Source organism: Pogona vitticeps, chromosome 5 (genome assembly GCF_051106095.1).
Source record: "Pogona vitticeps strain Pit_001003342236 chromosome 5, PviZW2.1, whole genome shotgun sequence".
NCBI classification, from domain to species: Eukaryota; Metazoa; Chordata; class Lepidosauria; order Squamata; family Agamidae; genus Pogona; species Pogona vitticeps.
In genome coordinates, this window is record NC_135787.1 from 45,093,322 (window position 1) to 45,108,877 (window position 15,556).

Below are 15,556 nucleotides of genomic sequence, written 5' to 3' on the forward strand. Positions count from 1 at the left end.
GGAGGTGGCAGTCGCGACAAACACATTCTGGAAAAATCATACCAAGATAGAATAGCAGTACTACAGAGCCCCTTCCATGGTCATAAGGAGAAAAACATGTGTAACTATCTTCTGAGTGCCAACACAGAAACAGAAAAGAAAGTTAAAATTCTCAGTGCTGTCATTTTGGATGGTCCCTTATGGTCTGCCACCATAAGCTACAGCAATGACCCATCTATTTGCAAGTCTACTCATTTCACAACTAGAACAAAGAAGCTGTTCCTAGATTGCTGGCTTAAAGATTCCTGAATGAGCCTGATTGGCTAATACCTGTGAGCTATCAGCATGTCTCACTATGTGATGAATTTAAACTTTTTCTTGGTATTGAACCAGACTGTAACAAGAACAATAAGTAATAATAACTCAGTTCACCTGCCATTATAACTGTTTCATTCTATAAAAACAATAGCATTAAAAGCAAAATTTCTGTTTCCCCGTTGCTCCTTCTATTTCTCTCATTCCCATATGCCTCAGAATCAAATTAAATGATATACCTAGCACATATTTAGAAGAGGTATTTTGTCAAGTCATGAAAGATGCCTGTTTGGCATAACAGATGATTTTCCACAACTAGGTAACTTGCATTTAGTTATGCTTTATTTTGTGATTGTTCACTGGAAGGTAAATACAGTACAAGACTGATTGCCAAGGCATCTATAAGAAGGCAAATATACAGTGGTGCCCCGCATGACGACGATAATCCGTTCCGTTAAAATTGCTGTACAGCGAAATCGTTGTCATGCGAAAAAAAACCATTGGACTGCATTGAAAACCGGTTAATGCGTTCCAATGTGGAAAGCAGAGATCGTCCATAGAGAACCGCCAATCAGCTGTTTAAAATCGCTGTCTTCCAAATCTTCTGTCCGGAAAACAGCCATTTTGTGAAGGAAGCGATTTTGCGAAGGGAAGCCATTTTTGGAGCTGGAAAAAACATCGTTTTGCGAACAAATGGTTCGCGAAGCAAGGACCTAATCAACATAAAGCAGATTTTCCCCATAAGAAACATCGTTCTGCGATCACAATAGTGATTGCAAAAAAGTCATCGTCAAGTGATTTCGCCGTTTACCGGGGTAAGCGTCTAGCAGGGCACCACTGTATATGAACAGCAAGGAATACACATTCCTCTTAACATGTAAAGAAAAAAGAAATTCACTATCTAAAGGACATTGTTACTCTTCATCCACAAGATTTTTAAAAAGCTAGTGCCATTGAATTAAAGATACTCAGCCATATTCCTATAGTAAATTGATATCAAGTTCAAATTCAATTTGGTTTTGAATGGAAGCCGTGTGGCAAAATCTGTAGCTGTTCAAAAACATGTCTGTGTCACAGATGTTACCAGTTCCACATGATACCTCTTTCTGTCTGTCTCTCCAAGCCCTAGCATATTAGGTTGCAAAACGAGTATCAGCCGTGGCCCAATTTAACTCCAGGGCAAGGAGATGTTTTAAATTCTGGAACTGCCCTTAGCCATCTGAGACAGATGCATTGTGTAACATCTCCTTAAGATTTCAATTCTTGCTCCAGCCACAGCTGTTAGAAGGTACAAAATACATTTATGTTGTTTGGAGTCTGGCACCTGTTGTAGGCAACTTGAAATAAAAACATGTTGTCATTATATGGTAAGGAACACAAAGACACAAACTACGCCCACTTTAATACTGCGGCTGAGCATTTTGTTTGGTGGGGGAAAATGTATTCAGATTGTTTAATTTACATTATTTTTTAACCAACTTGCAAACGTGCCATATTTCCCTTAAATATATTTTGCTTTTTCCAAAATACATGAGCAGAGAGGGTCACAATGCCAAGTATATTTTATTCCTATATACACTTTAGTATATATTAAGTAATTTTATTAATTACAATAAAAGTTGGTAAAGTAAACTGAGTCTTAAACAGTAGTGTGTCAGCACACAGATGGCAACATTAACCTTTCTTTCCTCCTTCCCCATCATGAATATTCATATCAGATTTAGAAGAAATCCTGAAGTCTCTGTATAACAGGATCCAAAGTCAAAATATCTATTGCAACAGTCTCTCTTTCTCCCCTCTATCTTTATGTCAGGCCATTCGGGACTTAACAACTGATGTTCTGGCTTTAGATAATTTTCAGTGCTTCATTTTGCATCTTGTACAGATTCTTATCACTTGGACAAATTTGGCTTCATTTAGTGTTCCCTTCTTTCACTGCAACATTGATTTGAGAAGCCTCAACTTTTGTGAAAATAAGTTGTTCAGCGTTTTACATAAAGGAAACCATGTGAATCATTTGTACTGACATAGGTTACACTAGATCAGTGGTTCTTAACCTTTGTTACTCGGATGTTTTTGAACTGCAACTCCCAGAAACCCCAGCCAGCACAGTTGGTGGTGAAGGCTTCTGGGAGTTGCAGTCCAAAACTCCTGAGTAACCCAAGGTTAAGAACCAGTGCACTAGATTACATAGAATGGGAATACTTAGGGTGCAATCAGATGGCACCCTTTCTTATATTTTGATTCACTGTTAACACGGTCCAGTTAGATCTCTCTTTTCTGATGGCAAGACAATGTAAAGGAAATTGTGAACCAGTTCCATGCCCATTTAGATCCTTTTTAGCTTCTTCAGCAGGGCTATTTTGGGTGTGATCTATTTTTTTTTTTTTTTGATCTGGAGATCATATTGGACCAGATCATATGTTTATGGGTGCATCTTTTTAAATGAGATCATATTCAGCAAAGCAACTTTTTTCAGTGAGATCCTGCTTCCTTGTCTGATCACACCCTTTGTTAGAATATTTTCCTGTACTTGGGTATAGTTGTGGTCATCAATGAAACATATTGGGCTGGATGTGCTCTGGCTCATTATGTATGGATTCTTGCCTACTTTTTGACCTCTTTTTTAAACCCATATATTTTGCACTGGAGGAAGAAATTCATAGGGAAATACCATCTGGAGGTTGGTGGGGTATGGCAATAGCCTATACAATACATAAGGGAGAGTTGTCAAGAAGCCAGACTCCTATAAATATGGTTTTTCTGCAAAAGAAAATGCAAGCATTTCAAGTTGGTAGATTTTGTCCCCCTTGAACTTTGGAAATGCCCCATCATTTTGCTGCAATAGAACAGGACCAACACCTGTCAAATCAATGGTGACTTTCATTATTCTGTGGAAGAACACATCCCTAGAGGTATTTAATATGTGCAATATAAAATGGTTATATAGCAGACACTGAGTTATTTTAAATTGAATAGAGGGGAGTACTTTTTTAAAACGCAATGAGTCATGAAAGACATTTCAATCTTGTTCTATAGATGTCTCACAATTATTGTTTTCAATTTTACTGTAATCCTGTTTCAGCTCCAGGTCTGTTTGATCATTTTTGAAGGATGTGGAGATCACATATGATGGGGGGGGCATATTAGCCCTGTCCACTCAGTCCTTGCTTTCACCATAGAAGGTGATTGTCTGAAGATGGAGAGACTACTCTGTCCATGGGATCTCTTTCATTATGTCTGGGAAAGAACAGGCTTCTGGTTCATGTGAAGAGCCTACATGGATAGAAAAGTCTCTCTCTCTCTCTTAAGATAAAAACTTTCTGAGATGGAAGTGAGGGTGCTAGCACACTCCACCTCACCACATGCTTTAATAACACTTGAGTAGAATTTCTGCATCCTAACTTTGTATAAGAAATAAGGTCAAGAGAACTAAAGCAAAAATTGGGAAAGAGAGATAAAGAAGAAGAATATGCAAACAATTGCTTGGAAACACACAAATAAAAAGATTAATAATTAGTTGTTCTGCTGCATCTGCTGAAGGAATGTGGCAAAGACAGATGTTACAGGGCTATGTCAGGTTAGGATGGACATTCCTTAAGTTAACACTTGCCCTACTCGGTTTTCAGCCCCACTGGTGATTTTCAAAATTGCTTTAAGCATTAATGACTGACTTTTAACAAGATAAATGATGCTGGCATATCCATTGACTGAAACCTCTTACTGTCAACCTGACTATTGTGAGAGGATGGGGTTCCTCAGCATCGCCCCTCCCAGCTGTCACTTTTTCTGAGGTAATTACTTTGGGCGCCATATTATTAATGTCACTCAGGTATTGTGGGATTGAAAAAAATTAGTGGGCATAACATTTAGTTGGTAGTTAATATTAAACCATTTTAAACGGTTATAAAGTCAGTCCTTAATAGAAACACATCTTTATGTATAATTATAGTTCAAAATATGGCCATTAATCAAGATAAGAAAAGACAAGAGCAGTATGTGCCATACTTGAAAACAAAGAGAGTGTTTCACAAGTCATGGGTGGTTGTTGGTTTTTGTCTGCTTCATGCACACAGGATGATTATTTCTGGCGATCTGCATCCTTTATGTTTCTCTTTAGAATGCTTTGAATGAAACAATACATTTTACCACCAGAATCTGAATAAATGGTTCCCAGGAGGATATATCTGAAGTCAGATGCATTTGTCATTCCCTATTGATAATCTTTGTACCTCATTACCATATTCAGCTTGCCATTTATATGCAGACGACACAATCATTTATGGTAGTAGATTATGCAGGGAGAAATCTTAATATTATCTTCACACTGATTTAAATGAGCTTTAAGATCATCTGGCACGATCTAAATGACTTTTAAATATTAATGAAACAAAGATCGCACTATTTGGCACAAAACAGAAGTTCAGTAAACTGAACAACTGGCAAGCAATGTGACCTTGGAGACAGTTTGTGAATGCTGGTTTTAAAGACTCTGGAAGGGGGGAGGGAGCATTTCCCCCCCTCCTACTGTTAAAGGATTGATTACTATGAGGGCTTGCAAGATGGTCAGGTTCCTTATTTGGAAACAGTAAGTACAAGTATGTTGATTTGGATGGCTGGGAAAGGGAGAGATTTGGTGGATTTGGAGGTTGTGCTATGTACTTTGATGCTCCAGAAGTCTGCCGCACAACATTTGTTAGGGAGGATAAAGCATCTTTATCTTGGACCTCTAGGCAAATTTGTTTTGAATTATACATTGCATAAACATTGCCGTCTGTCAGTGTAGCAACAATTGGGAAATAATAGCCATGTTAAGTTTTCCATGGCATTTATATCCTTCTGTCCATTGCTTCTACTGTACCCCTGTATCTTGAGTTTAATTATCATTTCCAGAAATCTGCCTTTTGTAACAACAGAGATACCAATGCAAAAATAAGTATTATTACAGTTGCTTCAGTACTTTTAAACAAAGGTGTGAATGTTTGATGAATAAACATAACGGATGCATCTATAAAACAGAATGATGATCTATTTTTAATAAATTGTAGAATATTCTTCTGTAATCAGTTGAAAATGCTGGAAAGATACCAAGGGAAATAGCATTTCCTCTCAATTGTTTCTCAGTGGGGAAAGATTCCACTTGAAATCTCAGAGCCTTGATGAAGGTGATCAGGCATTATCACTCAGACTACATTACAAGCCATTAAATGCGGGTTTTTTTCCAAAACGGAAATTCCTCTCAAGATCACAAAATGTGTCCCTACCTAGGGTTTACTGCCCCTTCTTGGATGCACATCTTAACATGGTGAAGGGGTTTTAGCAATGCCATCAGGAGGCCAGACTCCATTACAAGCTTGAACTTCCAGCAGGGTCACCCCAGGTGGAATGGTCACAGCTGAGATACCAGACTAATATGCATACACCCTCTCCAAAGCTAATGGCCACATCAGCAGAAGATAATGGGTAGTTCCAGCAGTGATTGATTGATTGATTGAGAGTTTTGATTTGATTTGATTTGATTTTTATCCCACCCTGTCTACTCAGGGTGGCTCACAATAAAATTATTCATAAAACAATTAAAACCATGAATTAAATTGACAATGTGTCATGAGTTCTGCCGAAGAAGATCTGGAATCTGAGGGGTTAATTACAGTTGAGGAGAATGCTAGGCAATCAGAATCACAGACAGCTGAATCACCACCAGATTCTCCTCCCCCAGTAGCCAGAGTACGGGAGAAGCTTCGGCAAGGACTCATGACACAGAGATCCGGAGCCCACATGAATGCTTCCCATAGGAACATCAGGTCGACCAGCCTTGAGTATTAGCAGGCTGAGGTGTTTAGATGGCTGCTGTTGCTATAAAATCTGCACCCAGATGCTGACAAGCTTGTAGAAGCAACAAGTCAAATCTCTGGCTCACAGCCATGCTCCTGACAACCTGTCTTATCTAGCACATGGATAAACAACACCATAATTTAGTGAATGGTCACTACTAAATGTGGAATTGGCTCTGTCACTTCTTTCCACATTTGATTTCCCTTTGATTTTACTGGCTGTAATTTCATCCTTCAAAACAAGCTGTACTGTTCTTATACCTGGAATTCTGGGTAATGTTTGATTTATTTGGTGAGGTGGGATTGCAATGGCCAAAAGGCCATATCATAATAAATGTGCTAGTATTTAAAGTGCCACAGGACACTTGGCCGGTTTTATGCTGTTGCATGAGCAGCAGAAGCAGCAGCTCCCCCTCTGAAAATTGTTTGCTTAAAAAATATCGATGCCAGAAGTTATTTGGTATTGCCTGCAGGATTAATGGGGCCCTAGTGACTATGAGGCCCAAGAGCAGAACTGAAGAAATATATGGCATTTCTTGGCAAAGCTGGATATTGATTTTAAGTAGAGCTGGTGCTCATCACAACCCAGTTTCACATTGTTATCTACAGTAAGCTGAAAGTATAAAGCCCCCTTTCTGACCAAAGCAATAAATAGAGGCAAATTATATTTAGATTTGAAAGCCATAGTAGCAGAATGTTGAAAGTGATGCTTGACTTATGTTTTCTTGGCTTTTACAGTACATAACAGATAATTTTACGACACAGTTAAGCATAGAAAATGTGATATACTATGAATCCTGAAAGTCCATAATACTTTTCTAAAATACAGAAATAATACTTGCGCATAGCTACAAATGGTACTTTCAGCAGCATCAATCTGTCCACAGACAGAACCACCTATTTCAGAGATACATTCTGAAAGCTTAGATGGTATGAGACTGCATTTCGGCACCATGAACTGTGAGGAAAAGACTTTCCCACATCAGGAGTGGCCTTTCATTAGAGAATTAAAGTGAGGAATAACACTGTGTACCTCTGCCTTATAGAGAAAGATCAATACCCCTGTGGCCTGACCAATTGTTATTCTAGTCAGTCCCTCCCTTCAACTCAGCCTTTGGCTGCATGTTGTAGCTCAGGCAATTGAGCAAGTTATAGAGGTTTAAACTTTCCCCAATGTGATTTAAAAAAAAGAAAAAAAAACTCCACTTGGGCAAGGTTTTTAAAAAAACAAACCATGTGACTTTTTTTTTTAAAAAAAAGTAGAGTTGAACCTTCCTTACCCAGTGTAAGACAGTGGATAGAAAGATGGATTAGGATGCATGAGACCTGGGTTCAAAACTCCACATAGCCATGAAGACTCCCTGGGGCAGTGGAACTGGTGGAACCACTCCTTAATTATATTGTTTACTCTGAAAGTCCTATTAGGGCTGCTGTAAGTCAGTTCTTGGGATGTGGTGACGCTGCAGGTTAAACTGCAGAAGCCTCTGTCCTGCAAGGTCAGAAGACCAGCAGTCGTAAGATTGAATCCTTGTGATGGAGTGAGCTCCCGTCGCCTGTCCCAGCTCCTGCCAATCTAGCAGTTTGAAAGCATGTAAAATGCAAGTAGATAAATAGGTATCACCACAGTGGGAAGGTAACGGCATGACCATGGAAACCGTCTTCAGACAAATGCTGGCTCTATGGTTTGGAAACAAGGATAAGCACCGCCCCTTAGAGTCAGACACGACTGGACTAAATGTCAAGGGGAACTTTACCTAAGTCAGTTCTAACGTGAGCGCAGATAACACACAAACACACCTGTGTTCACTGATCATAACTGCACACACTTACTCTCAAGTAGGAGAAAAAGGTCTATGCAGCCTTACAAAACACCAGCTACTGCTTGCAGTGAGCATGCTAAGACGTATGTGAAGAAGCCTTCCAGATGAGTGAGGAGCTTCTGAAGTAAAATGAGCCTCATGTCTCAGGGCAAGAAGGCATTGCAAGGTACAAGCCACCTGGGCCTAGCAAGTTTGGAGTGTGAAACGGTCATAGGATGCCCTGGGCACACGTTGGTGCCTCAGTTTCTACAGGTGTGGGATAGAGTCACCCTAGCCTCAGCTCTTCAAGCAGAAAGGGGAGAAAAGCCATTTTGCTTAAACATTAGGAAGAATTTCTTGACAGTAAGAGCTCTTTGACAGTGGAATGGATTGCTTTGAAGACTGATAGACTCAGAAGCTTTTAAACTGTCCTCAGATTGCCACCTGTCAGGGAGGCTTTAGCTGTGGATTTTCTGCTTCAGCAGATTTTTTTTTCCAGCTCTAAAATTATGTGCTTTAAACCAAACCACTTGCCAGGAACAACTCTAGTTTCGCCTGCTGTGCTCCCATCATGCCTGTTTTTGATTTGTTTTCTTCTGACCCAACTTTGGCACTCTGTTGAACACTCTCCTGGCTACTCCCTGTTTGGATTACAACCTGATAGGGCTCTGATTTATCGCACAACCTTGACTACACTTTTCACCTACTGTAATGGCTCTGCTGGACTCAAGTTTTCTAGGAAGGATGAGCTGGAGTACCCTGCCCCACCTCACCACGACATGGGAGGGGGATTGGCTGTATCCTGCAAACCTGGGCTCCTGGGTGCCCAGAATACAAGTTACATAAGAAAGCTGCACTGTGCTTATGTCAGAATAGGAGGTTGGATTTCATGAGCTCCTGGTGAAGTGCTCAACCACAGGGCAAAACTTCAGGAAAAGAGGTCTTTTGGGATCTCTTTTAGGGAAAGCTGTCCCTCCCAATGAGGCCAGCAAACTAAATTCTGCATCTGAGCGGGGCACAGCAGCTCACTTTCTATAATTCTTAGGCTTGGACTCAGAGTTTTATTGCAGACAGCTGTCTCTTCTAGTTCCTGATTGTGCTGATTACCTGGCTGTGTATGAGAATTCTGGACCAACTTGATGCTCAGACTCTCCCCCTTGCTGTTGGTGACTATTATTTTGTTTAACTCTGGATTGCCCTTGGATTCTGACTTCATATCTCCTGCACCTGAATTTCCTGATGATCTGTTAGAGCTCTGTTTGTTAATCCCTGGGACTAATCCTCCTAGGAGCAGGACACCTTACTATCTGTTCCCCTTTGTACACGAGTTCTGCTTGGCATCTGGACTTTCTTTCAACTTCCAGAAAGACTGCCCTTTTGTTGGGTATAATAACTGTCTGGTTCAGAACTTACAGCTGGAGACCAGGGACAGAATGGCCAATGTTGATTTTATAATTATCATTAGCATTCTTTCAGTATACGATTTCCATCTGGCTACAATTCCTACCTGTTCATGGATTGCTGCCTTGTCATGGCAAAGGGGCTTGAGGAATTCAGAGAAGCTATGGGCTATGCCATGCAGGGACACCCAAGACGGACAGGTCATAGTGGAGAGTTCTGAATAAACACGATCCACCTGGAGCAGGAACTGGCAAGCCACTCCAGTATCTTTGCCAAGAAAACTCCATGGACAGAAACAAAAGGCTAACAGATATGAAACTGGAAGATGAGCCCCTCAGGTTGGAAGGCATCCAAAATGCTACTGAGGAAGAGAGGAGGACAAGTACAAGTAGCTCCAGAGCTAATGAAGTGCTTGGGCCAAAGCCGAAAGGACGCTCAGTTGCGCACGCGCCTGGAAGTGAAAGGAAAGTTCGATGCTGCAAAGAAAAATACTGCATAGGAACCTGGAATGTACGATCTATGAACCTTGGAAAGCTGGATGTGGTCAAACAGGAGATGGCAAGAATAAACACTGACATCCTGGGCGTCAGTGAACTGCAATTGATGAGAATGGGTGAATTCAGTTCAGACAATTATCATATCTACTATTGTGGGCTAGAATCCCCTAGAAGAAATGGAGTAGCCCTCATAGTCAACAAAAGAGTGGGAAAAGCTGTACTGAGATAAAATCTCAAAAAATGACAGAATGATTTTGATACAAATCCAAGGCAGACCTTTCAACATCACAGTAATCCGTTTATGCACCAACCACCAATGCTGAAATTGCCCAGTTCTTTGAAGACTTACAACACCTTCTAGAACTGAGACCAAAGAAAGATGTTTTTGTCATTATAGGGACTGGAATGCTAAAGTAAGGAGTTAAGAGATAAAAGGAACAATAGGTAAGTTTGGCCTTGGAGTTTAAAACAAAGCAGGGCAAAGGCTAATAGAGATTTGCCAAGAGAACAAGCTGGTCATCATAAATACTCTTTTCCAACAACACAAGAGGCGACTCCACAAATTGACATCACCAGATGGGCAATACTGAAATCAGATTGATTATGTTCTCTGCAGCCAAAGATGGAGAAGCTCTATACAGTCAGCAAAAACAAGACCTGGAGCTGATTGTGGCTCTGATCATCAGCTTCTCATAGCAAAATTCAAGCTTAAACTGAAGAAAGTAGGAAATACCACTTGGACAGTCAAGTATAATCTAAACCAAATCCCTTATGAAAACACAGTGGAAGGGAAGAACAGATTTAAGGAACTCAATTTGGTGGACAGAGTGCCTGAAGAACTATGGATGGAGGCTGGTAACATTGTAAAGGAGGCAGGAACAAAAACTTTCCCAAAGAAAAGGAAATGCAAGAAAGTGACTGTTCAATGAGGCCTTACAAATAGCAGAGAAGAGAAGGGAAATAAAATGCAAGGGAGACAGGGAAAGGTAAAGAAAATTGAATGCACACTTTCAAAGAATAGAAAGGAGAGGCAAGAGGGCCTTCTTAAATGAACAGTGCAAAGAAATAGAGGAAAATAATAGAAAGCGAAAAACCAGAGATCTGTTCAAAAAATTGGAGATATTAAAGCAGACCTGGGCAAAGTACGGCCCGTGGGCCACATACGGCCCCGCAAGTTGCTCCTGTCCAGCATGGCCATCACCACTGAGTGAGCCGAAGCTCCAGCTCCGGTCATCCAGCACGGCAATAAGCAAAACTCGCGAGATCTGATGCTGGGATCCTACGCATTTTGACTGTTACTCTTGAGCCACAGGCTGCCAAGCCTGCGGCTCAAGAGGCTGGAAGTGATCCTTGCACAGGCGACATGATGCGTCGCCTGCACAGAATAGAAGACAGTCGGAGAGGAACGCTGGGGGTGGAATGGAGGACAGGTGAGTTAGCTCTGTGTTGGGGTTTGTTTTCTTTCCCCTCTGCGGTGAACGAATTACAACACTCACATAGTTAACCCCCTAACACAGTTCAAATTTTTCATATAGAAATTAATTGCTCACCCCTTCTATTATCTATTAAAGGAACCTTTTGTGCAAAGATGGACATGATAAAGGACAAAAATGGTAGGGACCTCACAGAAGAAGAAGACATCAAGAAGACCTGGCAAGAATACACAGAGGAATTATACCAGAAAAATTTGGATGTCCCAGACAACCCAGATAGTGTTCTTGCTGACCTTCAGCCAGACATTCTGGAGAGTAAAGTCAAGTGGGCTTTAGAAAGCATGGCTAACAACAAGGCCAGTGGAGGTGATGGCATTCCAATTGAGCTATTTAAAACCTTAAAAGATGACACTGTTAAAGTGCTACACTCAATATGCCAGCAATTTTGGAAAACTCAGCAGTGGCCAGAGGACTGGAAAAGATCAGTCTACATCCCAGTCCCAAAAAAGGGCAGTACTAAAGAATGCTCCAGCTACTGTACAGTTGCACTCATTTCACACGCTGGCAAGGTTATCCTCAAAATCCTCCAAGGTAGGCTTCAGCAGTATGTGGACCGAGAACTCCCAGAAGTACAAGCTGGATTTCAAAGGGGCAGAGGAACTAGAGACCAAATTGCAAACATGCACTGGATTATGGAGAAAGCCAGAGAGTTCCAGAAAAACATCTACTTCTTCTTCATTGGCTACACAAAAGCCTTTGACTGTGTGGACCACAGTAAACTGTGGCAAGTTCTTAAAGAAATAGGAGTGCTTGACACCTTATCTATCTCCTGAAAAATCTATATGTGGGACAGGAAGCAACAGTTAGAACTGGATATGGAACAACAGATTGGTTCAAAATTGGGAAAGGAGTACGGCAAGTCTGTATATTGTCTCCCTGCTTATTTAACTTATATGCAGAATACATCATGTGAAAGGCTGGACTGAATCCCAAGCCGGAATTAAGATTGCCGAAAGAAATGTCAACAACCACAGATATGCGGATGATACCACTCTGGTGGCAGAAAGTGAGGAGAAATTAAAGAACCGCCTAATGAGGGTGAAAAAGAAGAGTACGAAAAAAAATGGTCTGAAGCTCAACATAAAAAAAAAACTAAGATCATGGCCACTGGTCCCATCACCTCCTGGCAAATAGAAGGGGGAGATATGGAGGCAATGACAGATTTTACCTTCTTGGGCTCCATGATCACTGCAGATGGTGAAATTAAAAGACGTCTGCTTCTTGGGAGAAAAGTGATGACAAACCTACACAGCATCTTAAAAAGCAGACACATCATCTTGCCGACAAAGGTCCGCATAGTCAAAGTGAGAGCTGGACCATAAAGAAGGCTGACCGCCAAAGAATTGGTGCTTTTGAATTGTGGTGCTGGAGGAGACTCGAGAGTCCCCTGGACTGCAAGGAGATCAAACCTATCCATTCTGAAGGAAATCAACCCTGAGTGCCCACTGGAAGGACAGACCCTGAAGCTGAGAAAGTGTGAAGGCAGGAGGAGAAGGGGACGACAGAGGATGAGATAGTTGGACAGTGTCATCGAAGCTACTAATATGAATTTGACCCAACTCCGGGAAGCAGTGGAAGATAAGAGGGCCTGGCATGCTCTGGTCCATGAGGTCACAAAGAGTCAGACACATCTTAACGACTAAACAACAACAATTCCTAACTCCAAAAAACATGTTTACATACACAAAACTCCAAATAAGCTGTAGCAGGTCTTAAAATAAACTACCAAAAAACAAATTTTTTGACTAAAAATATAAAGAAGATGTTGAAAAATTAATATTGAAAAAATTGAAATATCTAGGAGTCATTATTACCCCCCCAAAAAAACCCAAACAATTTGATGAAAAAAAATCTTTCTGTCCAGGGCACTTTAGAATTTATTTTGATAATTATTTGAGTTTATTACAACACTTCAAAGTAGCTGAGTGCTGCATTTGTTTCTTCTTTCAATTACACAGTTCTACAACATTGTGCAGCTTCCGGGACTGCCTAGTCTGAAAAAAGCCCTGTGGAATGCAGCACCTTATTCCATCTTTCTGGACTTTAATTGAAGTTTGAGAAGCTGAGGAGAGGCACTGTTGCCACAGAGACCGCTATACAATACAGAAAGACAAGACATAAACACACACTTTCCAGCCACCATACGGAAGGTCAGCATAAGAGTCCTGAATCTCACCCATGAGAATTTCTCTGACATTTCTCTTCCTTTGAAATACTTTTCAAAGGAAATTTCTTTTTCTATCAAATTGAATGCGAATGATCGAAATTCTCATGGGGTAAATTTTTGGCATAGACGATTGAATATACCGAAGTAAGTATTTCATCCCAGCTGTAGTCTTGAATGAAACACAGCTGAGTAACTGTTGGGAAAGCAAAGGTATATTTTCCAATATTCAGAGTAAAGAAACAAAACAAAAATAGACAAAATCAGATTGTGGGAGAAGCGATTGCCAAACTCTAGGTCACATTTCCATACACATCTGCAGCATCTAATAGACACCATACTAGAATTTCAAATATAACCAAACCCCTTCTAGCCACCTGTGTATTTGATGGGGTTTGGTTATTACTAATTGTACACAAACAGGACTGTAATTGCTTTTTTCCACATTGCATTGATTTTATGTACTTGCACTTATCTGATGAGTGAGAAAGATTTATGTTGAGAGGAAAGAAAATGGGCAGGACTGTGATATAAAAATGAACATAAAACAGATGCTTGGGGTTAAGGCTGTAAAGTCCACAGTTAAGCTTTGGTCTGTCAATTTCATCATGCAGACCTGGGAATTTGCTATTCCCACTTCCGGCCTTAGGTTTTAAAAAAAGTGCTTCGTTAAGATCACCCTTATACAGTATAACAGAAATACACAGGGGGTTGTGGGATTTTATGTGAGTTACAGTACAACTAAAATTCTTTGGGCTTTCAAAGAAAATGAATACTATTGGCTGTAGAACTAACTGTATAAAGATTTGTATTCTTGAGTTTTACAAGAAAACAGGAACAATACAAACTAACTGGATAGTATATATAAACATCTCCCTAGAGTTCAATGCATCAAAAAAAGAGAGAGAGAAAAGAAAAGAAAAAAGAAAAACACTCCTGCAATAAATTGCTTGAAAAAGCATCCTTCAAAGCTTTTACACTTCCAAAGTTATTCATTAACAAAACAAGCACAATATCTTCTTTTATGTGGTCCGGATCACAAAAGACAATAATTCCAACTGCAAAGACCAGAAAACACTTGAGTGAAGTATAACAACAACGCATAACACTATTACAAATCATCTGCCCTTCCATCCTCCCTTCCTTTGCACATGTAATCAGAAAGGTTGTTACTTAAATGAAGATGATTAGAGTCTAATTCCTGCTCCCTGGGAAACGGCATCTCCATTTTTTTCTGTGTATTTTCCTCCTAGACTCAACCTTTAAGGGCATAAGCCCTTTCTTCAGGATTCCTCACCCACTGAGTTGCACCAATTAGTCTGCAAGGGTTACGTGGCCAGTGAACACACAGTTTGCTTGATTTTGGTGCTTAATTTGCTCTAAGTATCATTCAGCCCAACTGTGTGGTTAAAGCCATATTGCACATCCACTTCTGCTGCTCACTGGGAATGCTTTCTTGCAAGACTGATGCACACCTAGCAGCAATGAGTCATCTGAATTGCTCCCCATCAGCACAAGTTGCTAAGTGTCCACAGCAACAGCTTAGCTCACCATTGTAAGGCTGCTGGTGGAATGCAGATTCATGAGTTCTGTTCATGGCAGCTGACTCAGACAAGAGTATCTCATCCAAAATGGAAAACAGCTCATCTGATCAAAAGTGTGTTTCAGTTCATGCAAGCAAACAGCTCCTCAAGATGACATGAAAAAGACCAAGACTGCTATACTATTAACAGATGAGCAGAAGAAACTACTTTGACAGGTACGACTACAAATTATGATGCAAACTACATTTGCTTGAAGTCCCTCTTCTATGCAACTATTAAAGACAAGACTGACTGGGTAGTTCAGTGGTTTAGTTATCTAGCTGTAGAGCCTGAGTTTGGAAGTTTGATTCCCCACTGTGTCTTGTGGGAGAAGATCCAGCCTGCATGGCCTTGGGCAAGATGCACAGACCCAGGGCACTCCCAGAAGAATGGTAAATCACTTCTGAGTACTCTCTACTTGGAAAATTCGGAAAAGCGTCACCCTAAGTAAGAATTGACTTTACAGCACATGATATGATTGTTGCTGTTAA

At 40.6% G+C, this 15,556-nt stretch overlaps 1 long non-coding RNA gene across 2 annotated transcripts in view; it reads right to left on the reverse strand.

Moving 5' to 3' along the window:
• Positions 1-11,992: 11,992 nt before the first annotated feature.
• LOC140707566 (uncharacterized) overlaps positions 11,993-15,556 on the reverse strand; it is a 56,099-nt gene continuing 52,535 nt past the window's right edge. For both annotated transcript variants that reach the window (XR_012087704.2, XR_012087703.2), the window contains exon 5: positions 11,993-13,411. This is a non-coding gene — a long non-coding RNA (uncharacterized LOC140707566). The remainder of the gene's footprint in view (positions 13,412-15,556) is intronic.